The 26,892-nt window shown below is 37.7% G+C and overlaps 1 protein-coding gene across 5 annotated transcripts in view; it reads left to right on the top strand.

Moving 5' to 3' along the window:
- Positions 1-26,892, top strand: part of Ano4 (anoctamin 4) — a 191,340-nt gene that overhangs the window by 76,751 nt on the left and 87,697 nt on the right. The window lies entirely within an intron of this gene.

A 26,892-nucleotide genomic window follows, 5' to 3' on the forward strand; every position in this document is an offset into this window, starting at 1 on the left:
TCACCTGCTTGCAGGCAAGGGAAGTGGTACCTCTGGCTCCTTAGAGGATTTTTGTCTTGTTGTTGTTTGGTTTTTCAACTCAGTTTGCTTCTCAGTTCCCCTTCCTTCAGCATATCATCAAACTGTCCCAGGAAAAGCCACATCACCTCTCAGCCCACTTGCTGACTCATCCATCAGACTGTCTCAGAATAGTAATTTGTCACTTTTGACATGTGGGAAGAAAAAAAAAGTTGGCTAAGTAACTGAGGTGCCTGTAAAGAATTGCAAAAGTGATAGAGAATTTACTCTAAAGTTTTTGAGATGACAAGAAATGTTTGCTGGAAGGCAGGGTAGGTGTTGGGAGAGAAAAGCATGCCAAAGACTATAAACAACTAGGGAAAAATAGTCTCCCCAAAGGGATATAAATCAGGTCAGCCCTGCCTCACATTCAACCAGACTCAGGAATTCCTGGCCTTCCCTGCTCTAACCATAGTGACAATTTCAGTCAAAAATGACTTACCTGAGAGGGAAAAAGGACTGACAGATTAAAAAAAAAAAATAAGTTGCCAATTCTGAGAAAAAAAAAATTAACCAGATGACAGTTGCCAAGAATTTACAGGAAGTGCAAGGTGGGCGCATGTTTCAGTAACAGAAAATCAATTGAAGTCTGTGGAACTATAGAGGGTAAAGGAGAGAGAGAAAAAAAATGAAAGAATAGATGTTCTGCATCAAAATGTACCATGCTCAGGAAAATCAATCTAATACAAAGGAAGCAACTCACAAAACTTTTAAAATAGCCAAACCTTGGATCCCCATGGTTCACATTGTGTGAACATTTAAAACATGAAACTCACAACCCTAGTTAAAATCTCCATGGAAAATGGGAACTGAGAGGTATTTAATGTTAATTCAGAACTCAGGACCTCTGGGTGTTTTCCTAAGAGAAAAAGAGCAATGAAACCTGGCATGTTCCCACTCTTAATTTAGATCCTTGCTGCATCGATGTTGTTTATCTTGGAAATTTTTTAGAACAATTGTTTTTTAAATCCTTCTAATGTGGAGTCTGGTTTACATGCAGATTTTCCCTTTGCTTGTCACCTGCTTGGAAGGGTGACTAGCACAGTGCAAGGGGGTCTCAACATTTTTGATGATGGGTAAATGATTACATGCATAGGTGGGGCAATGGTTGGTTGGGTGGATGGAAGGATGGATGGATGGAGGGGAGGAAGGGATGGATGGATGGAAGGACAGAAAGATAGATGGGTAGATGGATATGTATATAGAGGAATCAGTGGTGTGTATGTTATACCAGGATTTTGTTTTATTTCAATGGAATATAATAAAATGAAAGATGAAATTCTCCCACACTATCGCCACTTCATGCTGGTTATATTCCTGATGTTCTTGCTTTAGAACAACACTTCTCAGCATGGATCTCAAAATTGGAAGCATTTGGGATCCCATTAGGATTTCTAGAGATTTAGAACTGAGAAACATATTTTTACAAGTATTTCTAAAATATCTAACAAATGAGAGATGATAGAGTTATGGATAGAGATATTCAACCATCTCACATTTGAGAGGCCTTTTTTTAAAAAAAAATACACTTGGGTATTGATTCACTGAATAATTGAATAGTTGAACAGTCACCAATTTAGTATCTACTTCTTACCAGGCATTGTCTGGATATGAAGGATATAAAGACAAATAATAAAGTCTTTACCCCAATATGCTGATACAAACTATTTTAAATAGAATGATGGGTGTGACCTAAAAGTAGAAGTGCTCAGTGGTCCAGATTTGGAAAGAGATTGGAGAAGAAAGTGCTTGATGAGGGTTTAGAAGGATAAGACTTGCCCAGGTAGGTAGAGGGAGCAGGGGCAGGTTACCTAAGAAGACAGAGCAATATATAAAAGAACAAAGGATAAAAAGGTGATATTGAGGAATAACTCATAGTCTTCTGTGAATGGAGTTATACGGTATGAGGAGGATCTAGCATTATTGTTGGATAAAGGAGAGAGATCAGTGGAAATGAGTTCTCAAGACAGGAGAACCAAGAAGGGAGTTATGGATAGAGGTATTCAACCATCTCACATTTGAGAGGCCTTGTTTTTGTTTTTGTTTAACACATACGTCCATAGGGATAGATGAAATAAGGCAAACCTAAAAACCCGGCCTCTTGGGACCAAGAGAACAGAAGCAGTTCTATTATGGAAATGAGAGGTGAAAAATAAAGTGTCTAGACTGTTCCAAGGGGTGGGAATTTCTTTCTGTTTGAAAATTTTTATACCACATGGGTGACATCCTTTTGATTGTAGTAAAAAAGTAAGACTTGAAGAATGTTGACTGTCAAGTTGTAAACAGTTATTGGTATAATCAGAAAAAAATATTCCCTAAGGATGCATTGAGGATGTTATTAATGGGTTTAATTTAATCAGAAGTAGCTGCTTAATGAGCTCTGGGAGTTGTGACATGATATCCTGGCTTTGCAAATGTAGTCCAAACTCTCATGTGACTTCTTGGCTTTGCAGAATGATATTATATTTGTTTTGGAGTAAAAGAGAATGATAGAAATTAAAGTAAATTAATTAAATTTAATTAATTAAATTTAATTAATAATTAAAGGGGGCCATGAATAGAGAAATTTTAAATTTTAATAAATAATTATCAAAATGGGTAAGTACCTTAAATACTTGCTCTCGGCATAAAACTCAGACTCCTAAGTTGGTCACTAACTCCTGCTTCCATTCCCTCTGCTATATACTTTGGCCATACTGAGCTCTTTGACCTCCTTAACTCACCCTGGGCTCTTTTGTCTCCTTTCTATCCTAGCTTTTCCTTCTACATGAAATAACTTTTCCCTTAGACTCCCGTCTGCCCAGATTCATCAGAGACACTTCTTCCAGAAAACCTTCCATAACTCCTGGTCTCCATCTCTAACTCTTGAGTAAAATGCACTCTTATGTCTTGGCAATATTTTTAAATTTTCCATAATTAATAGTACCATCTCTTTTAATTGCCATCTCTAAGACTCCTTGAAAGATTGTGTCTGTCCCACCATTTTTAAATGATGTACAATAACATTTGCTAAGTTAAAAAAAAAATGAGTACATTGAAATGAAATTATAAGGATCATGTGAGTAGACAATAGAAATGAGGTGAAGTTAGCTGACTGCACGCTCACCTCAAACCAACTCTGAGGAGTCCACCTCCACCTCCATTATTCCCTGTATCAGGACATAGCACTAGTTCATTTGCTGAAACTGGAGCCTGAAGGCTATTTTAGGCCCCACAAGTGCTGCTTCCCACATCTTGTGCATCTTCCAGGCTGAAGGCTTTATATCCTAAATGAATCTTTACTCCAACAACTTTCCCCCTCCTTTGCCACCATTATCTTACTTTTGAAACTGAGATATTCACAGGTCTCACCATTTCTGGACTTTCTCATCTCCCATCCATTCTCTTGGGAAATACTGAGTGTTTTCAAAATATCTATCTAATCATGTCAGTCTAATTCTATATATTTTTTTCTTGGTGGTGCTGAAGGTTGAACCCAGGACCTTATGTGTGCAAGGCAAGCACTCTACCAACTGAGCTATATCCTCAGCCTCAATCTAACCCTATTTTTAAAACTTAAGATTAACACCAGAATTGTTGCTATGGCTTACAAGTCTTTGTGGTCTTGCCACGTGGCTGTCTCCCCGCAGCCTCACTTGCCTTTATGGCCTTCCATCCTGCACTACTGTGGTCCAGACACATGCACCCTCTCTTAGTCCTATGGCCAGACTGTGCTTCAAGACATCTATACATTCTTTTTCCTCTCCTGGAATACTCCTCCCTTTCATCTAGTTTATTCCTTTTACTTTTCAGCACTTATAATTGGGGGGGGGGGGTATTATACATACTTAAGAGGTACAATGTGATGTTTTGATGAATTTGAACATGGGTACCAATCAAAGTAGACTAATTAATATATCAGTCATCCCAAATTTATATCATTTCTTTATGAGAAATACCTCCAAAATTCTCTCGTAACTATTACGACATATGCTATGGATTATTGTTAACTATATTCACCCTACTATGCCAAATACCACCAAAACTTATTCCTCCTATCCAACTTAATTTAGTACCTGTTGACCCACCTTTCCTCATTCTACCTCCTCCACTACTTTCCTGGTCTCTGGTAACCACTATTCTTCTCTCAACTTCCATAAGATCAGTGTTTTTAGATTTCAAATATGGGTAAGATCATGCCGACTTGATCCTTCAGAACTCAACTCTAATGAGTCTTCCTGGGAAGCCCCTTCCCCCCACACAGAGTCTCTCCCTCCCTGCCAATTCTTCCAAGGATCAGGTCTCCTAACTCTGTACACTTTTAGCAGAATATTTCCAACATAAAAATTTTCAAATTTGACAGTTTATGATTATTTGAGCATTAAATGGGAAATGCCTGTCTTTCTAGGTAAATTCTGAATTCTGTGGAGGCACAGGACGTGTCTAGTTTTGTTCACACTCTCATCTCCAACACCTAACACAATGCCTAGCATACAGTAGATACTCATTACTTGTTTAGTAAATGAATAGGTTAAGGATAGAAGTAATAAAGGCAACACAGAAAAATCTAATTGCAAATCTTTGTTTTTAAGCTCTATTGTACAAAAAAAAATCTGAAATTGAGAATCCATTAAAAAACAAATAGTCTACCATTCTACTGGAACCTATATCTGTGTTTGAGAAGCAATCAAAGCAAACCAGTGGTAGACATTTCTATAAGTCAATAATGCCATTTGGTTATTTTATGTGATATCAACAAAAAGTGGGCTTACAGTTGGGAAGGCTCTTACTATATGCCAGACACTGTTCAAAGAACTTCACTGTCCTCACATGACCCTGTAAGGCCGTGGATGTTACTGTTATCACCATTTTACAGATGAAGAAAGTGAGGCACAGAAAAGTTAAGCAACCTGTTATAAGTCAGACACCCAGGATAGATGACTTGCCTAATCCCGAATACCAGTGGTTAAACACTGTAGAAATTTTTTATTGTTCATATCATTGTCTAACGTGGGCTTCCCTGTGGGAAGAAGGCACAATGTTCCCATTCCATGTAGTCACTCAGGTGCCTAGATTCTTTTTTTTAAATTGATTTTAAAAAACGACAGCGGAATACATTATAATTATTATTTCACATGTATACTACAATTTTACATATCTCTGTTTGTATATAAAATATGTTGACACCCAATTCGAGTCTTCATACATGAAGACAAAGAATACTTTGGATTCTTTCTATCTAAAAATTCTACCAGCCCCTAGATTCCTTATAGACAAGAGAAAATAAAGATAGGTGATTTTTTAAAGGAAGTTTCTATTTTTATGGGCCAGGCATAGAGGCAGTATACAGCACATTCATCGGCTTTACAGGGGCCAGAGCTCAGGCATGTGCTCACTCCTGACTCAGGAATGCTGGGAAAACCATCTACCTGTTTGCCCAGGAGGAAAAGGGAAGCAGGCTTGCTGAACAAGTAGTGATGGAGCAGGAATTTAAGTTCAGATGGGGAGGCTCCAGATCTCACACTGTGAACCATTCTGTTCTACTGCAGGATTTCTCAACTTCAGCACTATTGACAATTGGAGCTGAATAACTTTGTTGTGGGGCAACTGCTCTGTGCATTTTAAGATAATTAGTACCATCCTTAGTTTCTGCCCACTAGATACTTGTAGTGTCCCTTTCTCTTTTAGTTGTGAGAATCAAAAATTTGTCGAGACATTGCCAAATTTCCTCTGTTAGTGGTGGTACCAAAATCGTACCTTTCCCTACCACCTTGATATGGGCTCAAAATTATACCTCTCCCTACCACCTTGAGAACCAATGTTCTAGTGTCTTTCGTCACATGACACTCTTCAAGCAGGATAATCTACTCTCTGTGATAAATTAAACTCCACTCTCTTTGATAAATTAAACTCTGTGAAGACTATGATAGACATGTCCATTTAAACACTAATTTATTCCTCTTCACCTTCTTGCCCGTGAATGTTGCCCTGCTAAAGTATCACCGCTCTTCATTCTTAAAATGACATTAGCAGAAACACCCTTGAGGCAATTACTTTCTAAGGTCAATACCCATAAAAAAGGTTTTCTGCTGCCGGTAAATAGAAAAAAAGGAAAATGTGAAAGAGATTCATGTCACTTTTTATATTAGATATGCCGTATATTCTTTCAACAAATAGATCACTTTTGAATTGCCTTTTAAAAAATATGTGCTAGATACAGCTAGAAAAACTTTCCTCCCTGTACTTTCCTTATTTATATCATTACTATTGTTTTACTTATTTTTATAAAACTATAAAAAGTGAGGTAAAATTGAATACTGACTACTTCCCAATAGAAGAATCTGAAATTTGTGCTATATAGTATATGCTTATGTGTAAATACATACTCACTAATTCACATGCTGCATGTCAGTTATTGTTCTGGGTGTTGGGAATCAAGAGTAAATAAATAGACAAAGACCCCTGCCTTCTTCAAGCTTATGTTTTAGTTGGGGATGACTGGCCATAAATTACAAACCAATGGTTGTCATCCAGGGGTGATCTGTCAATGTCTAAAAACATATTTGGTTGTCATAACTCTAGTGTGGAAATTGCCACTGTCCAGGGATGCTGCCAAACATCCTATAATGCACAGAGAAGCCCTCACCATGAAGAACTATCCAGATGTCCAAGTCAATAGCGACAAGGCCAGTGTTCTTAAAAAGTCAATTTGAAATCCAGCGCATAGGTGATTTAGGCTGTGGATAACTAGTGTAGAAGAAATGGGTAGGGTCGGAGCTATAGCTCAGTGGCAGAGCGCTTGCCTAGCATGTATGAGGCACTGGGTTCAATCCTGAGCACCACATAAAAATAAATAAAAGCATTCTGTCCATTTACTACTACAAAAAAAATTAAAAAGAAATGAGTAATAACAGCCTGAGGATGAGGGTGCAAGTTGCATATTTAAAGACAGGGTTTATATTCTTCAGGTTAGGCTTCATGGAAAAGGTGTGACTGGACTTGCAGGAGGTCTCAAGGGGAGGGAGAGAGCTCCAAGTAGGGGGAAGACCAGAACAAAGACCTGAGTGTGGAGCATGTCTGGGTATTTGAGGGGCATAAAGAAGGCCATGTGGCTGGGGCAGAAATGACGAGGAGAAGTGCAATAGGGGGAGTTGGAGAGGTAAGAGGCCTGTGTAAGGACTTTGGCTTTTCAAAGTTAGTTAAGTCATTCTGATGGCTCTGTTAGGAACAAATTATAGGAACGAGGGTAGAAGCAAGGACCAATTAGGAGGCTACTGTAGTCATCCAAGTGAGAGACGATGTGTGTTTGTGTGTGTGTCGATATATATATTTAGTCAGCTTTTTCGCCACTGTGACTAAAGGACCCCACCAGAACAACCATCGAGGAGGAGAGGTTTATTTGAGGGTTCACGATTTCAGAGGTCTTAGTCCACAGAAGGCCGGTTCCATTCCTCAGGGCTCAGGGTGAGGCTGAACATCATGGCAGGAGAGTGTGGTGGAGGGAAGCAGCTCACATGATGATCTGGAAGCAGAGAGAGCATCCACTCACTGAATACAAATATATACCCAAAGCCCTGCCCCAATTCCCACCTCCTCTATCCACACCCTACCATTCAGTTAACCCCTATCAGGGGGTTAAATCACTGATTGGGTTAAGGCTCTCACAAACTAATCATTTCTCCTTTGTACCTTCTTGCACTGTCTCACATTTGAGCTTTTGGGGGATACCTCACATCCAAACCATAACATTATATTATATATCTATATATAAAATTTCTATCTTTTCAAAATATGTAATGAAAATATGTGCCACATATAGCTCAGCATGGCCCCATTTCTTTGCAAAGCGTGATTATGCACAAAATATTTTAACTCATGTATCCTGTGCACATATGAAATAGACATTATAAAATGGTCTTCTGAAATGAAGTCTGCTCACATGCTTTTAGACTTCTACCTGAATCTTCTAGTAGATTGAGATCTCCTACCTAGGAAGGAACTATGTACCTGGCATTGAATGGCACCTAGGGAATTTGTAACACCCGACACAATAGAAAAGCAGTAAAGCAGAGTTGGCGTTGTTGCTGCTGTTGAAGGACAGAGCCAGGGCTCCAGAGGCAGGTCCTCTCATCACAGTGACTATCTCTCTAAAGCCCAGACATACAAATGGAAAGTGAAAAGTACACTCAATTGTGGTCTCCTTGTTCAACTTTAATTTTCCCTTGACTTGTTGATTCATTGTTGGCCTCAGTTCTGCTGATAAACCATCTTCTCTATCAAAGATTTTGTGGTGATTAAATTCTGTTATCAAGAATAATATCAGGGCTGGGGTTGTAGCTCAGTGGTAGAGTGCTTGCCTAGCATGTTTCAGGCACTGGGTTCAATCCTCAGCACCACATATAAATAAATAAAAATAATGGTTCATTAACAACTTAAAAAAATTTAAAAGAATAATGTCAACAATTTTTTTTAAAAAGAATAATGCCTGATCCCAAGATATTTAATTCATATATTACACCTTTTAATTCATGTATCGTGTGCCATATACAAAATGGGCATGACATAAACACCACATGACATGAAGTTGGCTTACATACTCTTTCTTCCCTTCTATCCTGTGATAATAAAAAAAGATAAAGGAATAACAAAGTCTTTAATAACAAAATAGCATAGCTATTATCCCTTAGAGACATACTAACCACAGAAATCTTGGTGCTGAGGTCATCAAGGGGAAAAATTGCTGGAAAGACCGCAGTGAAAAATTCTCTGTAACCCCCCTTTGGTTGCCTTTCTATCCTCTGACTTTGTTCTCAGTGGAATAAACCAGCTGACTGTGGAAGCTAGTTGTAAACATTAGTGATCAGCCCATCAAGTAGTGGTAACAACAGTTGCGATAATCAAAGTGAGAGCAAACACCATTTACTAAGCAACTCCTATATTCTAGGGCTATGCCACAGACACATTAGAACTCCATGAGCATGTAGGTAAATGACAAAGGTTAGAGAGACTGAGTGGCTTGCTCAAGATTGCCCTGGTCAATGCTAGTTTAATGAACAGGGCAGGGAGCAAAGCGTGCCTTCTCCACAGTGCTGCCACATGAGTGGAGCCCAAGTACAATTTTTTAGCAACATTACATTAGGAAGAAGCCTGTGGGCATTAAGATATCTCTTTGCCTTTGGAATTTATTGTTAAAGCATTTGAGGTGCCTTAAGAAGACGGTTTTAGTTAACATTTTCATTGCTATGATCAAAAGACCTGACAACAACAATGTAGAGGAGAAAAAGTTTATTTTGGCTCATGGTTTCAGAGCTTCAGTCCATGGTCAGCTGACTCCATAGCCCAGGGCCCAAGGGGAGATCATGGCAGAAGGGTATGACAGAGGGAAACAGATCAGCACATAGAACCAGCACATAGAACCCAGAAATCAGATAGAGCTCTGATCACTAAGGACAAAATACAAGACCCCAAATCATATTCACTGTTATCTGCTTCCTCAAGCTACACCCTACCTGCTTACAGTTACCCAGTTAATCCAGATCAGAGGATGAATCCACTGATTAGGTTACACCTCTTGTAATCTAATGAAATGTTCTGAAACTAAAGAATATCATTTAGAGTAGGCATTCAAGTTCAGAAAAAAATAGTGGGCTCACATTTGCAGCCCTCACTGAACTACGTTTCTTGACAAATGACTCAGCGAATTGGACTTTCAGACTAGTAGGCAGAGTAGAAGGGAGAAATATAGTAAGTCACAAGATTCTGATTGTCAGAGAGGTATCAATTCCTTAGATAAAGGGATGCTTCTTGTAGCATTTGACTCTGAAATAAATTCTTGCACAGTAGTATTGAGGGCTTTGAATGAAACAGTGAACATCATTATCAGTAACCTCCTAAGTGCAAATGCTTTTATGGAGTCTGTTTCTGGAAGGTTGGGCAACATGATTCTATAGAATTAATTGCTCATGATCATAATCTTCTGCAGGAGTTTAGGCAGGGTGTCCAGCAAAGTACTGCAGTATACCCCTGAACTAATTGTCTTTGTTGTTCGAGCTTTATTCCACACAAAAAATAAATAAATAAAGTTGAGAACTGATTAAATAGCAAATAACCTCAATTCCATTAGAATGTGTACCTATGTTTGAGAGGCAATAAAAGCAAACCAGTGCATATGCATCTCTAAAACATCAACATATGATGCCATTTGGCCCTTTTATATGTTATCACCAGAGATGAGGCTAGAGGCTGCTTACCAGCCATGGTTATTTGGCCACCTTCGCATCTGACCCCACAGAGAGCGCTCTACTACTAGCCAGCTGTAGAAACAGGCTTTCAGCATTAGTCAGTCATTTTATTGGATCATTATACTTTCAGAAGGCTCCTCTCAAAACTCAATTTCAGAAAAGATAATTCAATAGTACCCCATGGAATTTATTGCAGGATTATGATAGATAACATTTGTGTGGTGCTTACCAGGTTCCAAGTTCTTTGCAGTTACAAATTCATTTAACCCTATGAGTAAGTTATGGTCATTATCCTACATTTTTTATAGAGCAGGGAACTAAGGCACAGAAAGGGTAAATAACGTATCCAAGTTCAGAGGGTAAGTGTCAGGGCTTGGATTCCAAAGCCAGTCATTCTGGCCCCATTCTTATTCTCCTAACATTACATGTTAGTTTTCTATGGCTGCTATAACAAATCACCATGGATTTAATTGCTTAAAGAAACAGAATTTATCATCTTAGAGTTCTGGAGGCTAGAATCCAACGTAGGTCTCACTGAGCCAATTTCCATTATGGAGCCTCTGGATGAGAATCTATTTATTTGCCTTTTCTAGCTTCTAAAGGCTGTTACATTCTTTGGTTCATGGCACCTTCCTCTATCTTTAAAGTGAGTGTCACATTCTCTCTGACTTTGCTTTTGTCATTGTGTCTTCTTCTCTGGTTCTGTCTTCCTTCACTTTTTTAGGGACCCTGGTAATTACACTGGACCCACCTGAAAAATTCAGGAAACTTTTAGTCTGTTTAGTGTTGCTATAACAAAATACCCGAGATTAGGTTCTTTATTTTTTTAAAAAAAGGTTTATTTAGCTCAAAGTTCTGGAGATTCAAGAGCATGGCCCTGACATTGGCTTCTGATGAAGATTTCATGGTTAATAACCTCACCTGGTGGGAGCAAGTTCAAGAGACAGAGGTCACAAGGTGAGAAGGAAAGCAAGAGAAAGCTGGGAGAAACCAGGGTTGCTCTTTGACAACAACCTGCTTGTGCAGGAACTAATCCACTCCCGTGCTACCTAACCCACTCCACAAGACCACCTCATGAAGGTCCCACCACTTTTCAACACTTTTACTTTGGTGACGAGCTTCAATATGAGTTTTGATAGGGTCAAACCACATCTATACCATAAAACTCCCTATCTTAAGGTCAGCTAACTAAGAGCGTTAATTCCATCTGTAACATAATTTCCCTTTGCCTTATAGATAATATATTCACAAATTCCAGAGGTTATGATGTAGACATCTTTGGAGGGTCATTATTCTGCCTAGCACATCCATATAAATTTGCCAGTCCACAAAGTCCCAACAGAGGACAATTTTAATAGGAAAAAAAAAAAAAAGAAAAAATGAGGAAAGGGAAGGAGGTGGCTATTTGATTTCATTAAGTGAAATCACTTATCTGTTTAGTTCAGTATCCAGCCCATAGTTAAAAAGTCAATAAATGATGACTGTTGTTTTTACCTTGAGCCAGGGGTAAATTGGGAATCATTTGGAGAATCTCTGGCCTAAACTGAAATAGCGTTACTTTTAAAGTAAATGATGATCAGTGTTCCAGACGCATTACTATTTCACATTTGTGCATTAGTAACATATTCCAACTTGTTCTATAAACCTTTCCAGTATAGATATTTGAAAATTCTGATTCTTTTAGCATGTACCTTTTATTGTATTTTCTTTTGAAGTTGTCTGTTGTTTTCATTGATCTAAAATCTTTAGAGGATTCTTTAGGCAAAGAGATACCAAGATTGATTTAGGTAGGATTAATGTTCTTTTAGTGCCTCGATGACTTAGAGCAGTCTCAGGACACTTGTTTTATTGCAGTTACTTATTGGCATCAGGATCCTTGATATGCAGGTTGTTTGTATTGATCTCTAGAGTCAGGGGAGATATATCTATGTTCTGGAAATTTTTAAACTGAAATGAAAATGAAACAAGTCAGAAATCCTAAGATTTGAGCTTCTGAAGATCATATGGCTCCTTTTCAATAAGACAAAATGACTTTAGTTTAAGGGAAAGCAAACCCTTTGGTGTCTGAGTTAGTAGTTAGCATATTGTCTTCATACTTGAGAGACATTCTGTGATAAGTCATTAGGAAATATTTTATTCATACTTATCCATCTTTTTATAAGAACTCTTCTGTTTATCAGCTCAGTTTATTCAACAAATACTTTCAGTGTCTATTATGTGCCAAGTATTGCCCTGTGGTAGGTAAATATACTTCTATACGTTCATATGTATATGTGTTACAGGGTAAGGGTCCATTGTGGAGCTGAGGCAGACACAGCAGTCTTCTCTCACCAGTTCTTCTGATCATGCCAGAAAGATTTCAAACATATCACTCAGAGTAGCAGGCAAGAGTTTATTAGAAGAGATAAGAAAAGGAAAAAAGGGACACTCTCAAGGGAGACAGTGAATCCTCTCTGAGAAGAGAAGGATCATGTGCTTCCAGTTTTATTGGGGATGACAGGGAAGTTTCCAGAGAGTCCAGCCCAGGTCCACCTCTTGATTCTTTACTTAAAGCAAGATGACATCAGATTTCCAAGTCTCCACTGCACAAGGTAAATGTCCAGGACAACTCTAGGTCACTTTGGCCCACGCTGAGCCATTCTAATTGGGACTTGTTCTTACAGATTTTATGTTTAGGGGAAATTGTTCTTATCTCTCTAGTTCTGGAATCTGTGTAAGAGTCACAGAAATTATCTCCCCCACACCCCCTGGTTCAAGGTAACTTGTATTCTTATTGGCATTTCGGGCTTGCATTTCTCATTCAGATAAGAGTTTGTTTGCTGAGGAATGCAGCCTATCCTATTGACTTCAGCCAGGCAGGGCTGCATGTACCTTGCTTTTGAAAAGAAAGCATGTGGAGATCAGCACAGTGGGCCGAGTTTAAAGGATTATTTCCTTAACCTCACATTCCCATTGCTCACATCTGTGTGTTGACCTATCATATGTATAGATATTTTTATTTAAATGTTTGACTTTAAAATGTTAAATTTGATGGTCAAGAGGTTATTTTCCTTATCAAGATGGTTAAAGACAATTTAAAGCACCTATATAAGAGAAGAGATTTGTCAAATTTAGGTATAATAAAATAATGACTGGTTAACACAAAGGGGAAGGAAAGGAACCCAGACCACATCTATTGTGTGAAGTGGACATGTGTAATCACATAGTGCATTCTGTTATCAGAACCAATTGTGATCAGAAGAAACAGGCCCAAGCAGAGGGCAAGGGAACAGTTGCTCCTCACAGGCAAGCACCCCTGCAGGCTCTGTAATGCATGTCCTTCATCATCACCTCTCTTGGCCCTTGCAACAAAAATTCATTATCTGCATTTTATAGAACATAGAACAGAGTATTATAGACATTATTATGTACATTATCCAGGGCCACAATGTTATAAATTCACTTTGGGGTTAGAACCCATATCTGTCTGATTGCAAACTCATGCTCCTTTCATAGTACAATATCAAACATTCATTGAGTGCCTCCTAGACACTGGATTAGCCATGAGACTAGCAGTATTTTCATTTCTGTTTAGAGATGGATAAATGGAACACAGAAAGTAAGGCATTTGCCTGAGTCACACAGTTGGTAAAAGTAGGAGAACATCCTGAGCAAGTGAGGGAGGGTCATATATGGGATCTCTTGAGGCTGGGGCCTGGACAGGGCATTCCTTACTCATATCTAAGAGTGGCCCTGTGAAGGAAAAGGTGTTAAATCTGTAAGCTTTATAGATAGTAGTTTATTTAAATGACTACTGATCTAGGACCATATCTTAGAAATGTCTCTATCCCTGGGTATCAATGTGATTTATCTTACTTTCCACTTTCCTCACCTGTGAAACTGCAATCACACCATCATTTTTATGTTTCTTATTCCAGATTATTGACATAACTGCTGTCTGTTGACTAGATACTACCTTCCTCCTCACTGTCACCACCACCTCCTTTTGGTCCTCTTCCTCCTTTCTGACCTCATTGCCACTGACTTAGTGGAAGTGGTGACCAACTCTTGGAATAACCATAAGAGTCTTCCCCTCCTCTCTCTCTCCTGACTGCAAGTCTGTCCACCACACTCATATTGAAGGTCATGTCCAAGGCTCCTACCATGGATTCACAGAGCACCATTGCTCAAGTAGAATAAAGGTACTCTTCTACAGTATTCACAGCCCACAGGTTAGCAAGCAGAGTGTGGGCAGGATTTCAACCCTTCCTCATCACTTTGGTCATGCACTTTTGGCAGTGAGTGACGACAGTCCCATATGCAGTAGTATTGCTTTCTTAAGAGCTTTCAGTGATTCCCTGGGGTCTCTAGGATAAAGTTTAGACTCCTTAGCATGGCACACAAACTGCTTTTTCAGCTTCTTCCCCTTGTCTCTCGGCCTCCTGGGTTGGATACACCTACCACACAGCCATGGAGGTTGCCTAAACATTCCACGACTATCTTTCCTTCTGCCTAAGGGACACTCTTTCTCTTTTTCACTGTCTGGTGAAATCCTGTTCTTCCTTTAGGAACAAGTTCAGGGATTTTTTTATTTATGAAATCTCTTATGTCTCATGCAGACAGAGTTAGACTTATGGGCTCATTAGCCTTTGTAAATGCTTTGATTATGGCCCCGACTGTGTTGTACCTCCATTATTTATTTCCATGTCTGGGTACTGCGCAAAGCATGATTCAGTAGCCAAAAGTAATTAGAAGGCAGTTCTAGTCTTTATTTGAGTTTTTCAAAGGACACAAAGGGGATTCACATATATGGTTCTTGGCAACTGTTTATTATCATCCTTTCCTCTCCTTTCTTCACAGGTGAGCCTTACACAGGTGAGTCTTTTCTCTATCCCTGGCAATAACATTTTTCCTCCACCCCAACCTGTATAGCTTTTCTTCTTTTTTATTGTTGCTCCTCACCCCCAAATTTTATCCCTCTTGTTCATTACTTTGTTATATGGATTGACATAACTTCTCTACCAAGAAAAAACAAATCCATCCTCTTTAGGCCATAACTGCTAGGATTATCTTTCTTGGGTTTGGGACTATGGAAGTCAGATCCTTCTAGATTCAGCTTCAGGAACAAAAACAAACCTCAATTTCAGAGGCTTACTCAAAGGTTTGTTTCTTAACACATAATATATTAGCTGTGAATCAATTCAGATCTGTGTCACCTGTCTTCTTTATTATGAGATCTGGGCTGAACAAGCAACCTGTACCTAGGACATGCATTCTCATGGCAGAGGACAAAGTAATAGCAAAGCTACTCTAGTATCTGCTCAGATGTGCTGCATATCACTTCTGCTCATACTCCATTGGTCAAAATAAGTCTTGAGGCCAGAGGTGGTATTAGTGGGGTGAGGAATTTTAATCCTCCAGGGAAAGGATTATAAGTCACATGATAATGGATAGGGACCCATGATCCTCACAAGGACAAGCAGCAAATTTGGAATCAATACAATATACCCAGGGACACCCCATGTTAATTATTTTTGTTCTGTTACTTTATATAGCTCATTAGTCTGTGACTTCATCTAGGACTTAGATGATATCTTATATATATATATTTTTACTTTGTTTTAAAACCCCTACATGTATAGAAAAAGAAGTATCTGTGTAGGTTAACAAGGACCTGAGTAGAAGTGAGAGAAATTTCTGTAGAGTTAAAATCAGGCTTGGTTTTAGAGTATTTCAGAAGTCACTTTTAGAAACCCTCATTATCTTGTGCAATATTCTGTCAGATTTTGTTGTGTACATGCCTAGGACAGAGAGAAGACCTCCTTCCCAAAGACCATTTCATTTTCTAGTTCCCTGAATCCCTTAGGTTCCATTCAGGGAAATAGAAACTCAGTGGTTACTTTAACAGAGAAGCAATATGAGAAAGTGAAGAATCACAGTGTCACAATGGAAATGATAAAGTCACATAGATAATAACCACAAGAAGTGAAGCCCCTACTGCACGCAGGGTTGGTAGAGCTAAAGGAAAAGGTTGAGGAATCAGAATCAAGAAGCCCAGAGGACTGTCCCAGTGGAGCTGAGCTTAGACCTCTGATGATGAGATGCTATCTCTTGATGCTAGTACCCCAGGACTGAGACAGTGCAGGGAGTCTATCTTGGGGAGTGGTTTTCTCTTTTAAAGCTGGAAACTGGAACCAACTGTCATTGTGAAGTTGAAGGATCACTGCAAGGGGAACATTGTCAGGAACAGGCAGGTGAACTAGAAGGACCAAGTCCCATAACCTCTTATTTCCTCCCAGTCTCCTTCTAGAGTCCTGTACTGACAAAGCATGTCAGAGAGATGGGCAGCAGAGCAGAAATGTCATTTTTAGAGATGTGTTATAGCGCCATAGAAAAGAATAACAAGGGAGAAAGAGATAACTTCATATACAACACTTTCCCTGGATACACGGACTTTTATAATTTGACTTTAATTCTTTGGTTTATATCATCCTCAATTAAAATCAAAACGTCTCTTGCAAAGGTGAAAAACTTAATGTTATTCTTTATGTATACCCCATTATGAATAGTCAAAGATGGGGAGGAGATATTTGAGCTGTAGCTGGGAGAGAGGAAGCCGTAAAGGTGGAAGAGGGGGAAAAGGGCCAAAAATGAAAACAGAGAGATTATGGAGGATAGATTTTACCAACTTCCTTCCAAAATTTGCAGATGCATGGAGAAGTTTCTAGGACTCTGCTGCTCACTGCAATATAAAGGAACTAGAGAGAAGCAGACAGATTTGTCTCGTCATCCACACACAGGACAACTCAGCTCCTAGAAGAGAATATGAAAACAAGACCCATGGCCAAGACTAGACTGAGCAGTAGCTGTGAATGAGTCACTGAATAATAAATTTATGCAGTGACAGTCACTGGGTAATTCAAGAAAAATGTTACTATTGACTGAATTATAGTAGCACCCTAATTAGTGGAAGGTTGAGGGCATGGCTTATTCTAAATGGGAATTTTCTGATCTGGGGATTAATTAGGAAACATTATTGTTTCTAACTTGTTTATAGATTTTTTTTAAAAAAAAAACCTCTATCCTCTTAATTCTGGCTCACTTTTAAATACCAAATAAAATCTCTAATAAATTTGAATCTCTAATAAATTTGAATATTGCAATGTTTTCATTATAAATATTCATTTCAGTTCAGTGAGTAATAAGAATTAGACAGGCCTGGACAAAGGCAAATGAATCACACTTTCTGCCCTTGAGGGTTAATGGTTAAGTTCACATGAACTCTGTTTGGAACACAGGATCTGGGGTCAGTTGAAGAGGGTCCCCAAATCCCAGGTCTGTATCTCATAAAGCATGTGGTCCTTAGCTTTAATTTTTTTGTTCTATAAATAATGATAATAATAATAATAATAATAATAACATTGTAAAAATAAAAATAGTACTATTTTTGTTAATAATATCAATGCAATCTGATATATAAGTAATTAGGTGATTTTACTAACATGTGAACTCTTTATATGTTGATTTTCATGGCCTAGTCTTAAAGATTAAGTCTGGAGTATTGTCAGTTTCAGGGTATCACTTTTTTCTCTTCCTCTTTTCTCCTCTTTCTTACGGCATTCTTTCTCCTTTCTTTCCCCACACTTTTCCTCTTCCAGTCTCCTTCTCATCTTCCTTAATTATCCAGATTACCATTCCTCTCCCCAGGTTTTCTGTTTCTGTGTTCATCTACCTGATGTCAAAGGTACTGTTTGATCTACTGAATCTTATCAGCAGGTTTTCAACCTCTGACCCCATTAATGTATATTCTCTTGTAAGGTAGCTGATTTTTAAAATTGTTTATTGATTCCAACCAATGATTTGCCAACCTTTTTCTACATGACAGGTGGTAATGTTTACTTATGTCACATACCGTCTCGTGCTTTCCTGTGTTGCTAGAAAGCACATTAGAATGCGCAGGAGTAAGGTGAGGTTATTGTAAAGGTGCCTAGAATCCATTCTAAGGTTTTACATCAATCATCCCCAAATCTAGCAATTCTAACCATTCTTACATCAAGTTAGTTGCACAGCTCACACAGCTCACCACTGATCACATCACTTCAGGATATTGTGTCATGTGAGTGAATTAGATTCCCCAATTTGATTGACACTTCTTTCCTGAGACCTATCCAAGTACACTATACCCTCAGACCCAGCAATGCCATCCCTTGGTATGTACTTCCTTAAAATGCTTCCAACTTTGCATCATACAGAATGTTCACCACATTATCATTAGTAATGATAATGAATTGAAAATACCCTAAATGTCTGCCAGTAAGAGATGAGCCAACAAATTATGCTGTCCTCATATAGTGGTCCTCTAAGCAGCAGGGGAGATAGCTCTTTGTATCAATATGAATCAACATTACTATTGAGTAAGCAGAGCAAGTTGCAGCAGAATAAGTGAAGTTGTAAAGCATATAATACTGTATTTTTAGGAATAAGTTCATATTGGAGATCATGAAAAACCCCTGATGGCGGTAACCTCTGAAGGAAATACAGTTGAAGAGATGTACACAGAGGGACTCCATCTGTATTTACTTTTTAAGTTAGTTAGTGGGCACATTGGGGCTTGATATTATTATTGGCACATTTTTGTTTGTGTAAAAATATTTCACTAAAGGAGAAAGATCCTCACAAGACCAAAGTTCAAATTACAGGTACCTGGGGACATGTTTAAACTTCGAGGGTCAGAAATCCCTACAAAAAGTGACAAATAGCCATCTAATAATAATACAAAATCACCATTTTCGAGTACATGTATGCAATAAGCATGTTGCATTCAGTATCTCCTGATCAAACATCCTTCTGATTTAAACATTTTTGTTGTCTTTATTTGAAAGATAAGAATCCGAGGCTTAGAGAAGTTTCTATTCTAACTTCAAATAGCGCTTGGCAGAACAAAGATCTTATCCTAAATTTGTTTTTATTTTTAACCAAATAAAGTAGATATTATATTCTTTCATGATGTTGTCATCCCAATCAATAAGATATAACCCAGCTATGTTATTTGGAAGAAAAAAAATCACCAGGAGCTCAGAAATTTTAAAAAACTATTGCAAGCTGGAAAACATTTTATAAGCTCTAGGGCTCATAAAAAGTAAATTCTATCTATCCACGAGGCAGATTCTTTCAATAAAGTCCACCTCCAAATTGGAATATCAGTATTAGTCTATCTGATTTAGTATACAAAATACTGAGCCCTAAAAGCAATAAGAATCATTATAAAGATATTGATTTAATTTCGAAATAAATGTCTTATTTTTTTAAACAATTCTATTTTTAAAAAACTTGAACTACCTTGGCAAACATATTATTCAAGAGAAATTCTTCCATTCTTCTTTCCTTCCTTCATTCTGTCCACTCATTCTTCCTTTCTTCTCCTATCATCCTTTAAAAAATTGAATTATTTATGTATGCAGTGTGAAGAGTCAAATAGTCCTACAAGCTTGGTTAGAAGAACATCAATGACAGGAACCCCCACCAACTCTTTATCTTTCCTCATCTAAAGGGACAACCACTTTTCACTCTTTTAGCTGATTCTTTTGGTAATTACTTCCACATATCTAAATAAATTATTTTATTGTGAGTTTTTGTGGGTTTTTAGTTATAGCAGAATCTATTGCCTTTCTGCTATAGGGAATAAGATTCAGCTTATTCCTGCCAGTTCCCACTACAATGGATACCTATTCCTTATCCTTTTTGTGTACTTATATTATAATTAGAAGCATTGTTATAATGTATATTAGTGTTTACATCATTATTACTGTATAAGTGCTACTCAGAGCTGTCACATAGAACAGTATGACTTATTTTCCTGTTCTGCATTTTTTAAAATTCTTTTTAAATTTTTTTTGTTATTCTTAGATGTACATGACAGTATTGTTTTTGATTAAACTAAAGTAACAAATTCTCTTGATTTTTAGTTTTCAAAGTTTTATTTCTACTTTCCATTAATTCCATCTTAAACTGCTAGTTGTCACAATTTCAAGATGTTCAGATGCATCAGATAATCAATTTATTTCATTTTCTTGGGGAAATCACCCTGCAGCTTTCTGACAAATTCCAATCTAAACTTCTTGCCTTCTACTCCTGGTACAAATTGTTCTGGAATTTCCCTTTATCAATATCCCTGTGTTCTCTGGGTCTCCTGCCTGTGATGCTTATTCCGTTTCCTGGACTTTTATTCCACTCTTTTCACATCCTTTAGTGACATCCTGATAGAAGGATTGCATGACAGGTCATTTTTTTTAAAACCTTGCACACTATTATGGGATGAATCACATCCTCCCAAAATTCACATGTTAACATTCTAACCCTCAGAATGTGACCTTATTCAGAGACAGGGTCTTCAAAGTGGTAGTTAACTGAAAATGAAGTAGGGCCTATATATACCATTATATGAAGAGGAAAAGAGAAGCACAGAGGGAAAACTATGTGAAGATACACTGGAAAGATTACTATAAACCTACAAACCGAGGAGAGAGCCCTCAGAAGAACCCAATACTGCTGACAACTTGATCTCAGACTTCTAGCCTCCAGGATTGTGAGGAAATAAATTTCTGTTGTTTAAGCCACCCAGTCTGTGATACTTTGTTATGGCAACTGGAGTATACCAGTTCACATTTGTTATACTTCACTCTTTTGATAGTTTGGCTAGGTATAGAATTCTATATCTAGCCAAAATTCTTTTCCCTCAGAATGTTGAAGGTCTTATTCCATTTATTTCTAAAATTCAATATTGTTGCTAAGAACTTTAGAAACACTCCAATTCCTAATGCTGTATAACTTTTCTCATCTGTGGTAGTTTTTATGTTAATATGTTTGTTCCTAATATTCTAAAATATTATAGTAATGTACCTTGATGTGGTTTTATATTCACATATTTTACTGGATACTCAGTGAACCCTTTCAACATGGATGCCCCCTTACATTTCAGTTCAGAGAAGTTTTCTTGAATAATTCTTAAAAATGTTTTAGATAATTTTCTCCTTTATCTCTTTTCCTGAAATTCCTGTTTTAAATAGTATATTTCCTGAACTGATCTTCTAATGTTCTTATCCTTTCTGTCCTTTTTTATTAATCTATATCTTTTTGCACTAGGAGATTTCATCAATTTATTTTCAAATGCTTCTATTGAGTTTTACATTTCTATTTTTTTTAACTTTTAAGGATTATTTGTATTTTGATGATGTTCTGGTTTTTCAAAACATATTTTGAGCTCTTTTCCCCAAAGTTGCAAATATCTTCTCAGTTCTCTGGGGTTAATTATTTTTAAAAAAATATTTATCACTTTATATAACCTGTTTTCCCCAAACATGTTTCTTTCTGTTTGTTCTTGTTTGTCTTTTTGTATTATCCTCTATCTTTTATGTTAATAGGCTTCCTCAGATATCTAGTGAATTTTGACTGAAGGTCCATATTTAAGAAAAAGAAATCAAAACTTAAGTTAAAGTTCTGAATAATAGGTGGGACCTCATACATGGCTGGATGGTTTCATTTTGGAGTCTTCACTATCAGTATCTTTAGATCTCTTTCCTAGGTTGGTCAGATTCCCCAGAGGACATTTTCCAGTCTCCTGCCTGGAAAGTTAAGGTCAGGCTGCCAGGGTTCTAGAGCCCGAGAGGATGGGAACAGCTGCTGAGTCTCAGCTTCCAGTCCTCAAACATTCACTTGCTCCTCTAGTTTTCACATGCTGTCCCTACCTCTGACTATGCATGGTGTCTTACAGTTCAATAATTATGTAAAATAGCCTCCAGTCTTCTGCTACAGTACAGGCAAAGATCTGGAGAGCTAATTTCTTCCTAACAGATTTCAAATATTTACTTTAGTATCCTTTTTACCCAACTTCTAGAGGTCACCGGTGCCCCAATTCTAAGTCTTTACAGAATTTTGTAATATAAATATGATCATTCACGATTTTTTTGTGGCACTGGTTGAAGATTTAGCATTTCCTGATCTAAAACTGTTACCACGTCTCTGTTTGCACATTCCAACATTTTGTTGCTGTTTTTTCTCCTGCTGTTTCTTCCCTTTATTACTTATACCTTTATTGAATTACACACACATAAGCACTATTATTTTCATGGAGTTTAGAGAAAGAGACAAATTGAATGCAAGTGATTAATTTTCCATCTTTACCTGGAAGCCTGAAGAGCAAGTATTTTATAAATTCCTATTAACTCTCAGATAGCAAAGATGATATCATGAAATACAATTAGAAATGAGTGGATTTAAAAAAAATGTCTCACATTGCTTTATATTCCAATAATTTATCATGTTAATCCTAAAAGTAGGCTTGAAAATCTTCACTAGTCAGAATTTTGAATATTATATATTTGGTCCCATAATCTTCTCATCCTTTTATTCTTAACAAGTGTATTTAAGATTAAAAATTTAGTTTTTGCATTGCACTTGCCTAAATCTCAAAAACTCTTAATAGGCCTTGCCACATAAAAAAAAATTAATTGGTTGCTTTGTTCCTCTTTAGACTTTCATTAATATGAGGATATAATTTAAGTGACAGTTAACTATCATTTTGCTTCTCCTTGTTAAAAAAGAAATCTCTATTTAAAATAAAGTCGAACTAGGAAGGATACTTGAATATTTATTTCTAAGGCGTTATTAACCTTTACTTTTCTTCCTGTGTTGTCAAGTAATACAACTTCAGCCATCAGAAAAGGTAGGTAGGTTGGTTATCTATTGCTACCTAACAATCTACCACAAAAATTGCTGACTGAAAATTGCATTCATCTTATTTGCTTGTGATTCTTTTTTTCCCCAGCAATTATGCTAGCTTCAGCTGGGCAGATCTTCTACCGGTTCCTCCTGGAGCCAATATGTAGCTACAGTTTTCTCTACTCAGCTGGCTGCTCTTGGCTGGGTTTCTCTCTCCATGGGGTTTCATCTTCAGAAAAGCTAGCTCAGGATTCTTTACCTTAGCCTAGCAGTCTTGGGGCCGCAGGCTAAGCTGGCAAGAGGGAAAGCTAGGTCTAACCATCATAAAAATAATTTCTCCCACATTCTGTTGATTAAAGCTTGTTACAAGTCCTGCAGTTACAAGAGGTAGAAAGATTGCCTCTACCTCTTGATGGTAGAAGCAAGAAATTAACATCACAAAGGAATAGGGAGGAATCACAGACATGGAGCTTTGCAGCCATTTTTGCCATCTACCACAGCGCCCTCTGGCTGTAACTTATTCATATTTTTCCCTCAGAGAAAATATACTCATTCCCATCCTAGGTCCCCTACGGATACCATCCCAATATTGCATCAGGCTCGAAAGGTCCAGGATCTCCTATTCTTCATCAAGTTAGTTGGAGATGAAAATCCTCGGATACAGCTTTATGGTTGTGGCCAGAGACCTGTAAACCAAAGAGACAAGTCATCTGCCTCCTACATTTTCGAAATGTAGTGATGGAACAAGGACATAATCGTGACAATAGGCACTACTATTCAAAATGGGGAGCAACAGGAAGCATGTCATTTTTATTCCCCCAGATTAATTCAGAAATTCAACTGACACTTGGTTCATTCTCCTTTATCCCAGAAAAAAAAAATGCTTTCATCTATTATCTGGCTTTGTTTCCTGTCACATGTCTTATATTTTTAAATATGGAGGTCCAATAATGTGTCTAAAATTCTAAAATAATCCTAAAGACCCATATATAAATAGTCAAGTGTTTCTTGATAAAGTTACCACTTCCTCTTGAACTTATAAACCACAGAGATTTAAAATTTTCAAACTTTTGAGAAAACTTACTTGTTTTATCAGTCTCCAAAATTCCCTAATATATGTTTTTTTTAAAAAAAAAAAAAAAAAAAAAAAAACTTTAAAAATCCTCTTCACTGCCTTTATTTCCCCCAAAAAGCAGAATCACATACAAACATTATTATAGGATGAAACTGATTTTGAGAAACTTCAAGTTAGGGGAATAAAAAGGCAAAATTTAACTACCAAATAATCTGAAAATTTTTGACACATCCAGAGGGCCTTGGAGTCATAAGGAACATGGTTTATTAATCACTTGAGCCCTAGAGTAGGGAATAAGACAGAGCCCTACCTTCATATTAGGAGTTTGCATTCTACAGGGAGGGAGTCCAACAGTGGACTGGCAGACAGGTGTCTCCCACTCATGCCCCAATTAAAAATTTCAGAGAATAAACTATAATAAGATAAAATGAGATAATGGGTTAGGAACAGTGATTTTCAGGTAAAAGGGAGACTTTCTTACCTAGGCTGGTGACATTCGAGACCCAAATGTTGGAAAGAACTGTGTAGACCAGAGAAAGGAATTTGGCCTTTATTCCAAATCTATGGTAATTCACTGGAAAGTTAAAGCCTAAGAATAATTATTCATTCTTTTAAAAGATCATTGTGTTTGTTCTATAGAAGATGAACTAGAGGGAGAGTGAAATTATAAAGAACATTCAAATGGCTATTACATACTGTAATTTTTTCCTGGGAAGAACTTTTAAGAAGGTAAGAAAGGACCAGATTCAAGATCACAGTTGGAAAAGACCTGCAGAACTTGATGGATTGGGTGTCAAACATAAGAGAAAGAGAGTCAAGGGTGAATTTCAAGTTTGTGATTTATGAAATTGGGTGCATAGCAATGCCATATTTTTTAAGATGGAAGAGAATAGAAGAAAGGGGATTTTTTTCTTTTATAAAGGTGGAGTATACATTCTGGATACTATGTAACCCTGTTATTGGTCAATTAAAGATTTATGACCTGTGTTTTCCTAAAAAGTAACTGCATCCCAGAAAGATTTGATGACTTTCTTGAGACCACACAACTTAAGTGGGAGAGCAAGACTTGAAGCCAGGTCATCGGGCAATTATACATGGTCTTATAGGGCACACTTTGTCCCTCTCATGCTTGCCTGCTTAAGTTACTGTAGCCATAGTAAGGTACAAGGTCCAGATTCCATTATTTAGGTAGTTAGTAGCTGGTCTCTGCCTGCATGCTCAAAATATCACCCACAACTTAGACAACCGTTTGCCTGCACTGTCAATACAGTATCATCTAGCCACATGTGGCTGTTCAAATTTTATTTTTAATCCACTAAAATTAAAATTAACTTTCTCAGATGCACTAGCCATAGTTCAAGGGCTCTGTAGCTGTGCATAAGTGATCAGTATTATAGGGCATAGTGCACAGAGAATTTTTTAAAACAATGCTGGGACTTAAAAATCCAGGGCATTGCACATACTAGGCAAGAGCTTTACAAACTGAGCTACCTCCCCAACCCAGAATGTTTTCATTATCTCAGAAATTTCTATCCAAGAGTGTTGAACTTTAGATAATTCAAACTATTATAAAATGTCCCTTGGTTCTATGAATATGATGAAAATGGAGTCTTATCCTAATAACTGCAGTCTAAGAGGAAAGTTTAGAAAAAGAATTGAGTTGTTTTCTGCTTTGAAAGTGGCACATTTCATACTAGGCTGATTTTAAATCTAGCACTAATGAGCCCCTTTCCCCAATTCACAACCTTGAAGGTTTGTGTTTCTCATTTTTTCTACTAAGAACAGAGGCTTCTCTGAGGAGGGGAGCTGGGTTTGTTTCACCTTGGCAATCCCTCCCTCAGAATGCATACCACCCTGTAAGCTTCCCGTTTTCCACCCTCTTCCATATATACACACACTCAGTGACAGTGCTTAGGACAGTGCCAGCATAATATTTACTTGTTAAACAACCCAGCGTATTACAGTATTTTATAGCCCTGCTGTGAACAGTTGATATAGGAAGAACCTATCAGTAAAGAGCAAACACAACTCCAGGAGGTCAGTAGCTAACACTCATTTGCAAGGCATATTTCCTCCTATTCCTTCTTTCCTAGCCTAGAGGATATGGGGATCCCAGTCCCCCAGCACCCCAAGTGAAAGCCCTGGCTTCTCACCACCATAGGAAGCAGAAGGCTGGCTGAGACTCTGGGGGCTTCAGGCTCCAATCTGCCCGTTACTTATTGAGCAGGTCAAGGGGTCCTTCCTCCCAGGGCATGAGTGAGGCATCCAGAAGATCCCCTTCACATATTTATGCACAAAGGCAGCCCTGTGCTCCTAGGGGTTTCCTTTTCAAAGAATTGAGAGATTTGGAACAAAGAAGATGGTTTCTGAATCCCTTCTTGCCACTTGCTGGTTGTATGAATTTGGGGAAATGATACCATCCCTCCAAAGGGGTAGAACAAGGAGATGTGTGTACCAAGCTGTGGTCTCAGAGTCGATCCTCCACCAGTTCAGATGATTTCCTTCTTTATCCCTCAGAGGGATGGTAAGGATAGACCTAGAATATAAACACATTTTCTTCTTAGGCTTTCTTTAAAAAAATTGTTTTTTCAGTTTAATAGGTAGTATACATGATAAAAATTTCCTAAGTGTACACAATGAGATTTCCTTTCCAAATTTCCAGCCACTTTGTTCTCCCAGAGGCAACCAGATGTGTATATACCCTTCAATGGTCATTCTATGTATGCACCAGAAAATATGTATGTCAATATATTTCTATCTGGGTGCTTCCTTATATGGATATTTTCCTCTGATACAAATAACTATGTAGCTGTTTTGAATTTTGTTTCCTCCTGGTACTATCTG

Source organism: Marmota monax, unplaced genomic scaffold, assembly GCF_021218885.2.
Source record: "Marmota monax isolate L192 unplaced genomic scaffold, Marmota_monax_Labrador192_F-V1.1 WCK01_AAM20220418_F8-fsc00051, whole genome shotgun sequence".
Classification (NCBI taxonomy): Eukaryota; Metazoa; Chordata; class Mammalia; order Rodentia; family Sciuridae; genus Marmota; species Marmota monax.